Below are 13,524 nucleotides of genomic sequence, written 5' to 3' on the forward strand. Positions count from 1 at the left end.
CCCTCCCTCCTTCCCTCCCTCCCTCCCTCTCTCCACTGTATCTTGGCAAGGTTTACAGATATTCTGCATATTGAGTGGCTTTTCTGTGGTGTAAGCTTCTAAAGTCAGGTCCTCAGGCTTTTGCAGCAAGCACTGTCCCTACTGAATGATTTCTTTAGCTGAGATTTTTCAGCTCTACTAAATCATGAATTAAAACTTTCCTTAACTTTGCATGTTGTGCCCAATGCTTAAAGTAATTACCGACGATAAAGAAGACATGAAGCAATTTTAGAAGATATTGAACAGAGACGTCCTAATGCTGCCTGACATTCTCAGGAGTAATTGTTGTGTTTCATAAAGCAATCTATGTTTGATTTCCTTGCCTGTTACAAAAGCAGATGATTCCAAGCCCCAGAAAGTCCCTGAGCCTTCATTTCTCTGCTCGCAGCTTCTATATTGAATCCCAAGCTAGCTCCTTGGGGGAAAAATCAGAAAAATACCCACTTTGTCAGTTACAAATTTCATTTTACTGAACTCTCCAGGCTTTTTAGGTAACCTTTTCCTTGCATAATAAAAGGCAAATAAAGTCAGCTTGGATGTAATATTTTACATGCTTAATATTCTTCCAACTGAAATTATTCCCTAGAAGGTAGAATCCCCAGAAATGTAATTTCAAACGAGGAAAGTTCACAGATAATTCGATAATATTTATTACTGCAGTATTTGAATTTTTTTTCACGAAATACTCATTTTAGACCAGGGCATGGGCTGTAATTCATGTCAGTTTTGAGAAAGAGAGGATTCAAAATGAGCACCTGTGCTCAGTTTTCTTTTCTTGCTGTCATAGGAATAAAATGTTTGCTTGTCCCTGAAGGTGGATATGGTTGAGTTCTAGTTCCATTAAGAATAGGACAGTAGCAAAAGTTCTTGATCAGCCTTAATGAAACTATACAATTCTGCCATTTGTCACCACCATATAAATACTGCTGGAAATCGAGCAGGCATGAGGGTCAAGTATGACAGTATCTCATCCACATAGAGTACCAGGAAAAAAAGCTAATCTCATAGAAATTAAGCATCTAGGGGCTGTTTCCCAGGAAGGATATGGGAGTAGGGGCATGGAAGTGGTCTGCGTGGGTACTGCATGCTGGACAGACAGACAGAGGCAATATGCTGGTGCAATTGTGCAGAAGAGTATGCACTGACAGTGATGGACTGTGTGTTTCCAAATGCTTGAGAAAAGCAAAGCAATTTGGGAGTGTTTGCCAGATAAAAAGATCATACATGTTTCAATGTGCCACATGATGATCTACACGTTTGAAACATGTAATCTGATCAATATGAGTATGTTTTATGTTTTTAACATATTATTAAGAACATCAAGAATTCTTTCTACTGTCGAATTTTAGGCAGCATCAGTTTTTCTCAACAAAAGTACTGAAGGTAGTTTGAACTTGTCCATGGTAGTTTTTCTTTGAGACATTTTCTACCACGTGGCCATGCTGAGGAGTTCTGCTTTTTGGTTTTGTGTTGTTGCTTTTTTTTTTTCTTTTTAATAAAACCATGTGTTTAATATGCAAAAGTACCAAGATGTTAACATGAGTCATTGCTTCTTGAAATTGGAATTTATTTGGGGAGTAAATAACATAATAATTCCTTCCTTCCTTTCTAGGCTATTGTCTCTGCAGTAACATAATTATGTCCATAATTATTGCTTCTTAGATACCATGTATGGTATTTTGGAAAGCAAATGCATGTTTGATTTTGAAAGGTCAAAGCATTTATACTCAACATTTACTTTATTATTTTCTGGTATGGCCCAATGAAATCATATCCTCAAACATGTTATACCAGTAGTCTACCACTGAGCTTCACCTAGCTCTGAAGATTTAATAAGCATCTATTTAATTTAAGACATTGTAGGAGAACACTTATATTTAAAATGTCTTTTATTTCTGATATTTAAATATGAATGAGGTGATCTGAATTATTTTCTCAAAGGCCATTATTATAATTCTTTCTTCACTGGCACAATTCTAAAATTTTACATTATTGAAATTTCATTTTTAATTTGTAAAGTAATGACTGGCTGTAGTGTTCTGCCAGGAACTGTGTGCTAATATTCTGAATGTTTTCAAGAGACCTGGCTGTAATTATGCACTAATTTACATGTCCCCTGTAGGCAAAATTATTTAAGATGTGTAAAATAAATCAAAGCCCTACCTATAATAATTTGTATTTCATTTGGTGATGTAAGTCAGAGTGTACTTTTGTGAATTTATGCTTAGGAACTTTCAAGATCAACATTAGAAATTATTAAATTGAGAATGAAAACTTTTCATTGTTCAAATTCAACCTCCAATTTTTCTCCTCAAGAGGATGACACAGATTTCAATGATAGGCGATATTACTCAATTATCTATTGATTATAATGACATCATTGCAAAGGCAGCTATGATGTTTGATATATTTTAGATACTAGAAGAAAATAACAAAAATCTCCCAGTCATTTGAGGGAGTTTCACGAAGACTCAGTTGCTCTCCTGTAACTGCAAAATTACGTACACAAAATTCATATTTGGGAAATGTATAGGATACTTAAACCTTGAGGGAAGGACAAACACTCTTGTAACTTATGGTACTTGCTGAACTTTGGAGTGGTTTATTATCACTACTAGGATAAGAACACTATAATAAATATCACTACTACTTCAACAAATAAATAAGAGCACTACTTCAATTTTTGCACCAAACTGGAAGCACGTTTTATTAAATACTGCCCAGGACAATGGACACTGGCTTTGGATACTTGGGATTCCCCGAGTATGTCTGTGAATTATATTAGCCAGCTGCTTACAAAGACAAAATCCACTAGGTTACAGACTTCTTGCCTTTGTTCAATCGGGTGTAAGCTTGCACTCTTGCATTCTTCCTGCCTACATGGAATCAAGCACATCCTGTGCAATTGACACAGCCAACCTTGTTCACAAGAGCAAAAACATGTGGCTTGTTATCATAGATGAACAACTCTCAGCATTCCTGGAAGTTGTCTGTGGTTTATAGATCTCTTAAACCCAGTAATTAAAGCTTAAAACATAACAGTTTATCACATATTTTATTGAATATTCTTGATAGCCCTATGAATTAAAAATTAGTTCTCCTTTAGTATGAGATGCAGAAATAAAACTTAATTCTATTTGGTTGTCTAACCTGCTTGGCTCTTTACTTTGTGGCTCCTAAGTTTAGTTCAGCTTCACGTGATGGTACATACTTGTGATTCCACCATTTGGGAGGTTGACACACAAAGACCAAGGAAGTCAGTCTGAGTGAGACTATCCTGAAACAACAAAGAACTAACTCTAAATCTGTTCAGGAAAATTTCTCCTGCCTTGGTCACTCTTGAACTGTTTGCTATTAAATGTTTGCTTTGTGTAAGGCAATGAAATCAGAGATGTAAAAGTCATCTCAGCCAATATCTATAGGAACATTGACAGATCAAGGCCTATGCTTGTAGGTCAAGGTTGTTTATTTAAAATAAACCAAGTGTTTAGGTTGTGAAACAAAGACAGTTGCATATACTTAATCAAGGCAAAGTGTGGCACCTTTGAAGTGGTGTTCACCCTGGTGATTAACACTTCAAGAGATCAGCTTGGTCATGGTGTAAAAACCCATACCATGAATACAAAGATTAAGGTCTTCCTAAAATTAGGTTGGCTCCTTCTTGTCCTATCCACCTCTTTACAAAGCAAGGGTCAACAGTTTTGGGATCACTCAAATGCAGCCTTAACCCACTCGTATATCCTTTTCTGAGTGTTAGCAAAGGCTGTCATCTTACCAGCTCTTTAATGCACAGAGAATCTGTTTGTAATCTCACTGTTGTTTGTGCTGTTTAGAGCTATTACTACTTCACAAAGAGTTTCACGACTCTGGCACCAGAGGAGGTAGCAATGACATTGAGAAGCAAAAGTCAGTATTGTCATGTACGTAAAAGACACAGAGAAAGCTTTTTATTATATTATTTGTTTGACTTACCCATTTATATTATTGATTGAAAATGTTTAAATTAAATGGAATATATAAAAAGTACTTACTACATTCTACTATGTCTTTGTAAAGAAATCTATAAACAATACTTAGATTTTTGTGGGATGTGATATCATAGGCATTTACAAAAGAAGGGTAAGGGAAAACAAGTATTTCAATTACGTACAAGTATGCTTGAAGTCTTCAATTAAAAGAAAACAACATTAGCTAAAATGTAGAAAACTCTCTTTTTAGTAAAATAAAAATTATTGGTTAGAATAGAGAAGAGTCTCCAAGTGCCCATCTGAAAATTTTGTATTCAGTGGCTATTCCTATTTCAGCTGTGAGAATGAGTTCAGGCTTTCTAATGAAATCTAAGGCAATGCACTTATATTTTATTTATTTATTTATTTATTTATTTATTTATTTATTTATTTATTTATTACTTGTATTTATTAGTCTATGCTTGAAATTTTGGAATTGTAATTCAATATCATTCTTGCTTCCTACCTTTTTATAAATAATCAGAGTATGTCTAACTATGTTTGAAAGTATGTCAGGCTGTTTGAAAGTCATTTCCATTTCCTTGACAGACTAATTGTCTCCTTCCATCTGATGTCTGCTTGCAGAAATTTAAAATTAAGCCCTAGAAAATTAAGCCTGATATATATATATATATATATATATATATATATATATATATATATATATATATATATATTAGCAAAAGATTTGGTAGTGGAATATATCAAAAACGTAGGAAAAAACAAATGCCTCACCAAAATATAGTATAACAAAGTTGGTATTGAAAATAGCATATCTAACAGAAACTGATTTCTCTGGATAATCATCAATACAACATTTGTTAGTAGATATGAATGGTGACAAATGTAGCAAGCAATCTTTGTCTGTAGATGTCTCCATTATCAGATTTCCCTTGATATCTGATTTTTAGCTATGCTGACTGGAGCTCAAATACATTGCATATGTACTGTTTCTGTTGTGAACTCAAGCCAATTACCATTTTAACATTTAGATATTACCATGCCATTGGAAAGAGATTGAGTACTAAAGCAACTGTCACTTAATAAATAGAGTGATAAAGTAATGAAATAATGTTGGGTATATTTGTTTTAGGCCATGAAAATAGCAACAGCAGTAACAGCAGTTAGAAAACAGAAGGTCAACTTAGGAAAATGTGTTTTAGATGTTAATACATTTTCAGGTTTTGCTAGAACATTCTTACTGAATATATGAAGCTATTATGATGATTCTCTGGAGAATGGTAAAAACTCTTTTTTATATAACTATTCTTTTATATTTATATTTATTTATTCCTTTATTTATTCAGTAGTAAATGTGAATTAAGCACAAATCCATGGCATCAGTCATAAAAGGTAAACACAGGCTATTGGCAATAAATCATTTAAATTGCTTGTGTCTAAATTGGTAGGAATAATATCCGAATCATAGAGGACACATTTCCAAAATTGCCAATATCTATGAATTGCTTTTCATTAGATATTTAGTTATGGACATATATTTTCAGGCATTAAAATATACATTTTTATGAGACATTCACTACTTCTAACATACTGTGATAGTTTCAATATTGAATGTCCCCTAAAGACCCGAAGTTGAAGCTGTGTTTCCAAGATGATGCTATCTACAGTGGTGGAAACATTCAATGAAGCCAGGTGGGAGAATTTTCTGAGAACCCTATTGATGGAGACTGTAGCACCCTGTTGTTATACCTTCCTCGCATATGCTTTCGAAATTTGAGATGAGTAGTTCTCTGCCACAGGTTATTTGTGCTGACTAGTTAGTCACAGGCCAAATGTAACATGACACACCTAACTGTAGACTAGATCATCTGAAACTATGAAAAAAAGTAAATATTTTTCTTTAAAAAATAAGTGTCTTAGGTATTGTGTGATAGTAATAAAATGCCAACTCTATTTACACAGTCAAAATGAGTACCACATGATAATAATAATACCCATGATCCAAGTTTGCAACTTCATGTGAAATAAACTGTATGGGATATTTGTTTCCTCATAGTAATATGATAAATATTTTAACACTCATGATAATTGATGGTTCTATTTTCAGAAGACAGTATATATAACTACAAAATCACACACACACACATATACACACATGCATATGAATATATCTGCATATATAAAATATACATATATATGCATATGTACCATATATATATATATATATATCTATATATATATCATAGTGCTAGAGCATTCTGTTATTTTTCATGCTACTGTGTTGGTTTTTCATCATATATTCCTTGAAGCCTTATCATATTTCCCAATATAATCAACTTACTCCATATTCAAATGTATAGGTATGATGTATATGTCTCCAAATTCACCTAAGTACCCAACAAACCTACGTAATTAGCTTCTGTCAAAGGCCTTACTTCCATGTCACTTCTTCAAATTAAAGATGTAAAAAAATACAACCAAGAGTAATTCTGTTTCCAAAGCTGGTTGCAATGATTGCTCCAGGGAAATTTCAGGAAGGAAAGAGGCTATAGTATGTGTGATTCTCCTGTTATCGACCAAGTCATTAATCTATATAAACTGCCATTTTGGTCCTTGTTTGTACTGCACTGAAAAACTTCAGTAGTTGTATTCATCAATATATTTTACACTTTCCAATATATTTTGTTTAAGCAAAGGAATTAATAAAATTCTATTGTTCTTGGCGATATCATGAGTTTTGTTGATTTTCTAAGCTTTAGGCTCCTTTTCCCCATTATTTTATTCTTGCAGCTGTCACGAATTTCTTTCATCTAATGGGGTACAACATGTCTATTTTATTTTATAAGGGCTAAAACAAGTTTGTCAACTTTTTTCTTTCTTTTCTTGACTCCTTTTATCTCTCTCAGGGAATATTAGAATCATATTTAATTTTTAACTTAGGAGGAGTGAATCACCCTCTTACAGTGAGTTGCACCATGCATATCCTTCATGAGTTGTTATGTACATGCTAGACTGCTTGATTCTTACTGTTCTCAGAACTGCTTACACAGCCACAAACCTTTGACCTTCTATTATAAACAATATAATATCCAAGTAACCACTTAGTATGTTTTCTGGTTAGCTTTATGTCAATTCTAGTTAACAAAAACTAGAGCTATCTGAAAGGAAGGAACCTCAACTCAAAAAGTGCTTCCATAAGATCCAGCTATAAGGCAGTTTCTTATTAATGATTAATGGCAGAGGTCCTAGCCCATTATGGGTGGTGCTATCTGTGGGCTGGTGGTCCTGGGCTCTATAGGACAGCAGACTGAGCAAAGTCATGGGGAGCAAGGCACTAAAAAGCAGAGCCACTTATTGCCTCTGCATCAGCTCCTGCCTCCAGTTTCCTGCCCTGTTGGAGTTCCTGTCCTGACTTCATTAAATGAGCAGTATTACAGAAGTGTAAGTCAAATAAACTCTTTCCTTCTTAACTTGCTTTTCGGCCATGGTTTTTCATTATAGCAATGGAAATGCTAAGATATTACATCTAGAATATTCACTAAAACTAAATCAACCCTGAACTTGGCTTCCTTGACTAGACTGTTAAATATTTCATTTTTTGCATGCCTCCTTTTTGCTCTTGAGTGTGTGTTTGGTCCAGGCCTTGGAGCTGTGCTTGAAGCTGTTTCTTGATTGGTACCAAAATAAAAATCTTATCTGTATATTGCAGTATTTCCTGGATGATCTGAAGTTACAAATGCCTTCACCTTTAGCAGAATAATAGGGATTTGCTTGGGTAGACAGATTTACATATAAAGAGGATATACAATTGTTTTAAGCCAATAAATAATATATAACTTAGTTAAGCTCTTAGGTTTTCTTAGTAAAAATGTTTTAAAGAAGGGGAAATAGGACTTCTGAATCTAATTGTGTGTAATCAGTGCACTGTGACTGTCTTCTTATTTATAGTTTATTTATTTATAGTTTAATCTTCCAGCTTCAGGTCAGTATGCTCTAGGATCTAAGTTGTTGGTTATAGTTCAGCATGTCTTAACGAGCCATACAAACTGTATGAAAAGGGAAACCTGCCAGTCAATTCTATCCACCCATCAATTACTTAACTTTCTGTTAGAAATTCTCCCTTCCAGTAAAACCATACTTTGAAAAGCTAGTTATTCTTGAAAACGGATTTATCTGGTAACTCATTAGATGCAGAAGATTTGTGACAACATCTGAAAGAATAAAATAATTTAAAAAAAAAAAACCTATACCTTAGAAAATAAACAAGACTAACGATGTAGCTAAGAATAAATGAATGGAAAGGTTTAGAGAATTTTAATGGCCATTTCCTAAGATTTCTTGACACTGTGGCAGAATCAAAAAGTATTTTAATGAGCCTAAAACTATAAACTCAATTACCTCAGTGTTACAAGGGAAAAACACGACTCAACATATTTACACTTCCTGCCTAAGTCCATGAATCAGTTTATCCTTTCAATGTTTATAGCAAGGTAGGGAGCTTGAATTTACTTTAAATGTCTCATTAGTCACCCCATTTTATTTTTCACTCCTCAAAATTATTTTCAATTGAATAATGAATGAGATGGGGTGTTTTATATTGACAATGCATGTTGTGTTATATGTGATAGGATGTGTTTAGTTTTGTCAGTGTATCTAACATTTGCTGTCTCAGGTGAAACACTTTGAGCTTGTTCACAGTAAGAGGATCCCAAACCCTGCACCCACACATTTTCCGCTTATGACTGAGGCATGTCTTCTACTCATGAATTCAGTTTCCTTCCATCTACACCACCTTGCTGAATATGGAGAACACAGGCTTCTAATGTGCTACTGGTGATATAAATTCACAGGTAGATTGGCTATACTAAAGAGAAATAAAAGAAATTAGGGTAGCTATTTTTGAAATTAATGATTTTCATTTCACTGGTCAAAAATAGGGCAACAATCAAGCTGTTTAATTGAAAAGATAAAGTCAAGGGAAGAGTTTCTTTTAATTTAATTTTTTTTTCCTTTTCTGTTTCCTTTGTTTTGCACTAACATATTCATCACACAAGTTAATCTTTCCAGGATGGCTGATTTCACAGATGGATCATGTACTACTTTAGAGTCCTTTCTGGCATGTTCTAGGCCCTATGTCTGGTTATTACTAATATTTGTTCTATTTCAAATATTTAATTTATGTGTGGTTGTGTATGCTCTTACTTTGACCTGCTGTCTACTTAATAAACTAATAAATAGTGTCTATCTTTACAGTACCATATGATGCTGTTCTGATATAAAACTCTAATGACTTATTAATTGTGTCTATGTAATAGTGAGAGAACTTTATCAAGCCAACATTCCCTCACATCTCATTGCCTGGTATTAAAGCACTTCCTGTACATAAGCACACAAAATATTGGGGCAAGAGTAAAAAGAACAAATGATTGACTTAGACTATCATTCTACTGAAGTATATATGGTCATACAATAACTGAACAACATAACAAAAACACAACACCCCATTAATTCCCACAGCATCCCTCCTCCTTGAGTCATCAAGTTTCTACAGGAATAAGCACATCCTCTCCTACTGCAGCCAGACAATGCAGTCCTCTGTTACATATGTGCTGGGGACCATGGACCAGCCCATGTATGCTCTTTGGCTGGTTGCTCAGACTCTGGGAGCTCTGAGGGGTAAGGGATAGTTGATGGGGTGAAGAGCTTGGGGAGGGCGACCAGGAAGTGGGGGGCAATATTAAGACTGTAAATAAATAAAATAATTTAATAAAAAAAATTTAAAGGCCCAATTTGGAAGATAGAGGATTATTGAGTATAGCCTTTTTTAGTAGGCAACTATTACCTTTTGTAGATGCAATATTATGTATTTGTTGAGATTCAGTGGAAACTGGTTCTTTAATTTCCCAAGTGTTTACAAAAACAAGGACGCAATATTTGAAAAGTTTTGAGGTTGAAAGGGGAGAAGGAATGAATTTTTGCCTTTCCATCATCATTTGATAATCTCCTTTAGTTTTTTTTAAATATTGTATCTGACTGTCATTTTTATATGAATCCTCAAAATTATTCATGTTAATTTGACAGGGTCCCTTTACTAATTAAAATAATTAAAGTGTAGATCTGAAGATACAGAGAATCTGTTTATGCCTTTTATTCTTTATTGTTCCAGATTGAGTTCTGGCTGGCCTACAGCCTGGTATGGCTTCTCCATTTGTCTGCACAAAAATGGCATCTTTTATATATGAAGACCAGAGTGAAATATCATGATCTATTTTTTAAAGTGCTTTCCACTGGAATTGGAGAGTTGGCTCAGTGGTTAAAACCATTGACTGCTCTTCTAGAGGACCCAGGTACAAATCTATTCTTTCAGAGGATAGAAGTGTTATGCCCAGAACCCACATCGTAGTTCACCATACTTGTAGAATTACAAGTAGCCACTTGTAATACTAGTTTCTCAGGATCAGACATTCTTCTCTGGCCTCCACAATCATAGAGTATAAATATGTATAGGCAGATGTTTAGGCAAAACACTCACTTGCATAGAATAAAAGTAAATAAATCTAAAACATTTATGAATTTCTTCCACTAAAATGTGCTCCATCCTATGAAAAACCTATCCTTGTTCTTTCTTACATCTTTTACATCCTCCCTTTTTCTGTTTGGTTTTTAAATTTAAATTGCTTGAATAATTTAAAATAGCTATTTATACAAAGTATTTATTTAACATGTAAGAAGACTGGTGAACAATAGAAATATGAATTGTCCAAAATTAAAATAATAGTAATATGTTAAACACAACTACATCTCAAAAATGTTAAGTACCTTATAGAGTCTAGGTATGAAATCAATGCTTACTCTGTAGCAGTATTTATATGATAGTCTAAAAATTAAAAGGACGAAATTATAGTGGCCAACGTTTAAGCACTTCTTTGAGTAACTGTAAAGAACCACAAAGAAACTTTTTGAATAATAGGACGTTTTTCTATCTTGATTTTCCTGGCACATATGTCTGTGTATATAAATTAATCTGGCCATGTTCATTAAATTTGTGACTTTTATTTTAACTTTATTATACTTCATTATTCACTCTTGATGCTATGTATGATTAAAGTCTTCATTTGACTTTATTAAAAAAATCAAATCTCAAGATCTCAAGACAATGACTTTCAAATTGTGAATCTTTGGGAGCTGCTTGGGTACTTAGGGATGCACAGGCCAGGCCAGAACCAGCTCAGTTCAGGCTCTGCAGCTGCAGGCCCAGGCTGTCACATGCTGCACTTGGTGAGTGTAGGATCCAGCGTCCAGGAGCTGGTGGCCCTTGATCCATCTCTCTTGTCTTTTGGCACTGACCAGTGCCCATGACAAGCCTTCCTTACACCCACTGTCGGATGTCCTGATTAACTATATTAACAGGCAGAATACAACATGGCAGGTTGAACACAACTTCTACAGTGTTGACATAAGCTATCTGAAGAAGCTATGTGGTACTGTCCTGGGTAGACCCAAGGTTCCAGAAAGGATTGGGTTCGGTGAGGACAGAAATATACCTGAAATCTTTGATGCACGGGAACAGTGGTCCAACTGCCCGATCATCAAACAGATTAGAGGCAGTGGAAGCCATTTCTGACCAAATCTGCATTCACACCAAGTCTGCTGAGGACCTGCTTACCCGCTGTGGTATCCAGTGTGGGGATGGCTGTAATGGTGGGTATCCCTCTGGAGCATGGACTTTTGGACGATAAAAGGCCTGGTTTCTGGCGGAGTCTATAATTCTTATGAAGGTTGCTTGCCATCCCTCCTTGTGAGCATCATGTAGATGGCTCTCATCCCCAGTGTACTGGAGAAGGAGATACTCCCAGGTGCAACAAGAGCTGCAAGGATGGCTACTACTCATCCTACAAAGAAGATAAGCACTATGGGTACACTTCCCACAACGTGTTTGACAGCGAGAAGATCATGGCAGAAATCTAGAAAAATGGCCCAGTGGAGGGCGCCTTCACTGTGTTTGCTGATTTCTTGACTTGCAAATCAGGAGTATACAAGCATGAAGCTGGTGATACGATGGGTGGCCACGCCATCCGCATTCTGGGCTGAGGAGTAGAGAATGGAGTTCCCTTCTGACTGGCAGCCAACTCTTGTAACATTGACTGGGGTGATAATGGCTTCTTAAAAATCCTCAGAGGAGAGAACCACTGGGGAATTGAATCAGAAATTTCCTCTGGAATCCCACACACTGACCAGTCCTGGAGAAGATTCTAATCTTCTGTGACTTGACTGACCAGTCCTTAGGGACTTTTCCTAAAATTTAGCAACCCAGACAGGGAGCGAAGCAAACAGGAGAGTCTGATTCTTTGAGTTCACCTAACATGCATGAAGCTTTCGGCAAGGTTTGGGAGACTGGACCAGAGCTGCCTTCCATCAGAGCTACCCTCCAAGCGCCCTGTCCTTACCTGGCTCCCTTCTAGCCTATCCCATGACAGGGATTACAGCCTGCATCCTAGCCTTTCCCTAGTCTAGTGCTACATGTAGTGCCTGCTGCTGCAGCTCTGCCTACCATCCCTCCTACCCCCCATCCCAGCATCCGCAGACCCAAGGGTTTCGGTCGCAGGATTTCAAAAAGAATGAACACCAACTTCATGATGAGCTGACAGATGCCACCCACCTGTCAGCCGCACCTTGAAGCTGGTCACTTCTCGGTCTATGGAAGGCATTGAAGGCCCAATACAGGTCTCTGGAGAGAGCTACCTTTTCTCAAATCATCTCCATCCATCAACATTAGTAATGTGGCCAGCTCTCTTTGATCCTGTCCTCAGCTGACATTTTTTTCAATAGGATTTTATGTTTTGCTTACCTCAACTGAGTATGAAAAGCTGTACTGGTTTTAAAGATCATCTCCTAATTGTATGGCTTAAAACAAGTTACATGGTCACGGCTTTCTGGGTGACCAACAGACACCACAATGAAACTAGTCTAGAAAAATCTGCTTTTTGTTGTAGTCACCACTTAACCCTGTCAATTTAACAAGGAATGGCTGTGCCGATAAACTAATTCTCCCTCTATTTGAAAAAAAAAGTGAAACTATGTTACTAAATATTCTTTTATTTTCAGGTGTATTAGTCAGGGTTCTCTAGAGTCACAGAACTTATGGATAGTCTCTATGGAGTAAGGGAATTTGTTGATGACTTAAAATCTATAGTCCAACTCCTAACAATGGTCAGCAACAACTGTGAATATAAGTCCTATGATCTAGCAGTTGCTCAATCCCACAAGGCAAGCAGGCAAAGGAGAGCTCGAATCTTCCTTCTTCCAATGTCCTTATATGTAGGCCTCCAGCAGAAGGTGGGGCCTAGATTAAAATTGTGTGCCACTATGAATGGATGTGGGACTTGCTTTGTTCCAGGGCACCTTGAAGTCAGCAATCTCCCTGTCTTAATCTTCTGGGATTCATAGCCAGTATACCTCAAGATCTCCATGTCAAGATCCAGGTCATATACTTGTATCTCCCAGCCTCCAGATTAGG

General features: G+C 36.0%; 1 pseudogene across 1 annotated transcript in view; it reads left to right on the forward strand.

The window, feature by feature from the left end:
• The window catches only part of LOC110317878, a 110,777-nt pseudogene extending 98,514 nt beyond the window's left edge, over window positions 1-12,263 (forward strand). Inside the window, exon 3 of the transcript XR_002380346.1 lies at window positions 11,296-12,263. The product of XR_002380346.1 is annotated as a cathepsin B pseudogene (transcript). The remainder of the gene's footprint in view (window positions 1-11,295) is intronic.
• Window positions 12,264-13,524: the final 1,261 nt, after the last annotated feature.

The sequence above is a fragment of the Mus pahari genome, chromosome 3 (assembly GCF_900095145.1).
Source record: "Mus pahari chromosome 3, PAHARI_EIJ_v1.1, whole genome shotgun sequence".
NCBI classification, from domain to species: Eukaryota; Metazoa; Chordata; class Mammalia; order Rodentia; family Muridae; genus Mus; species Mus pahari.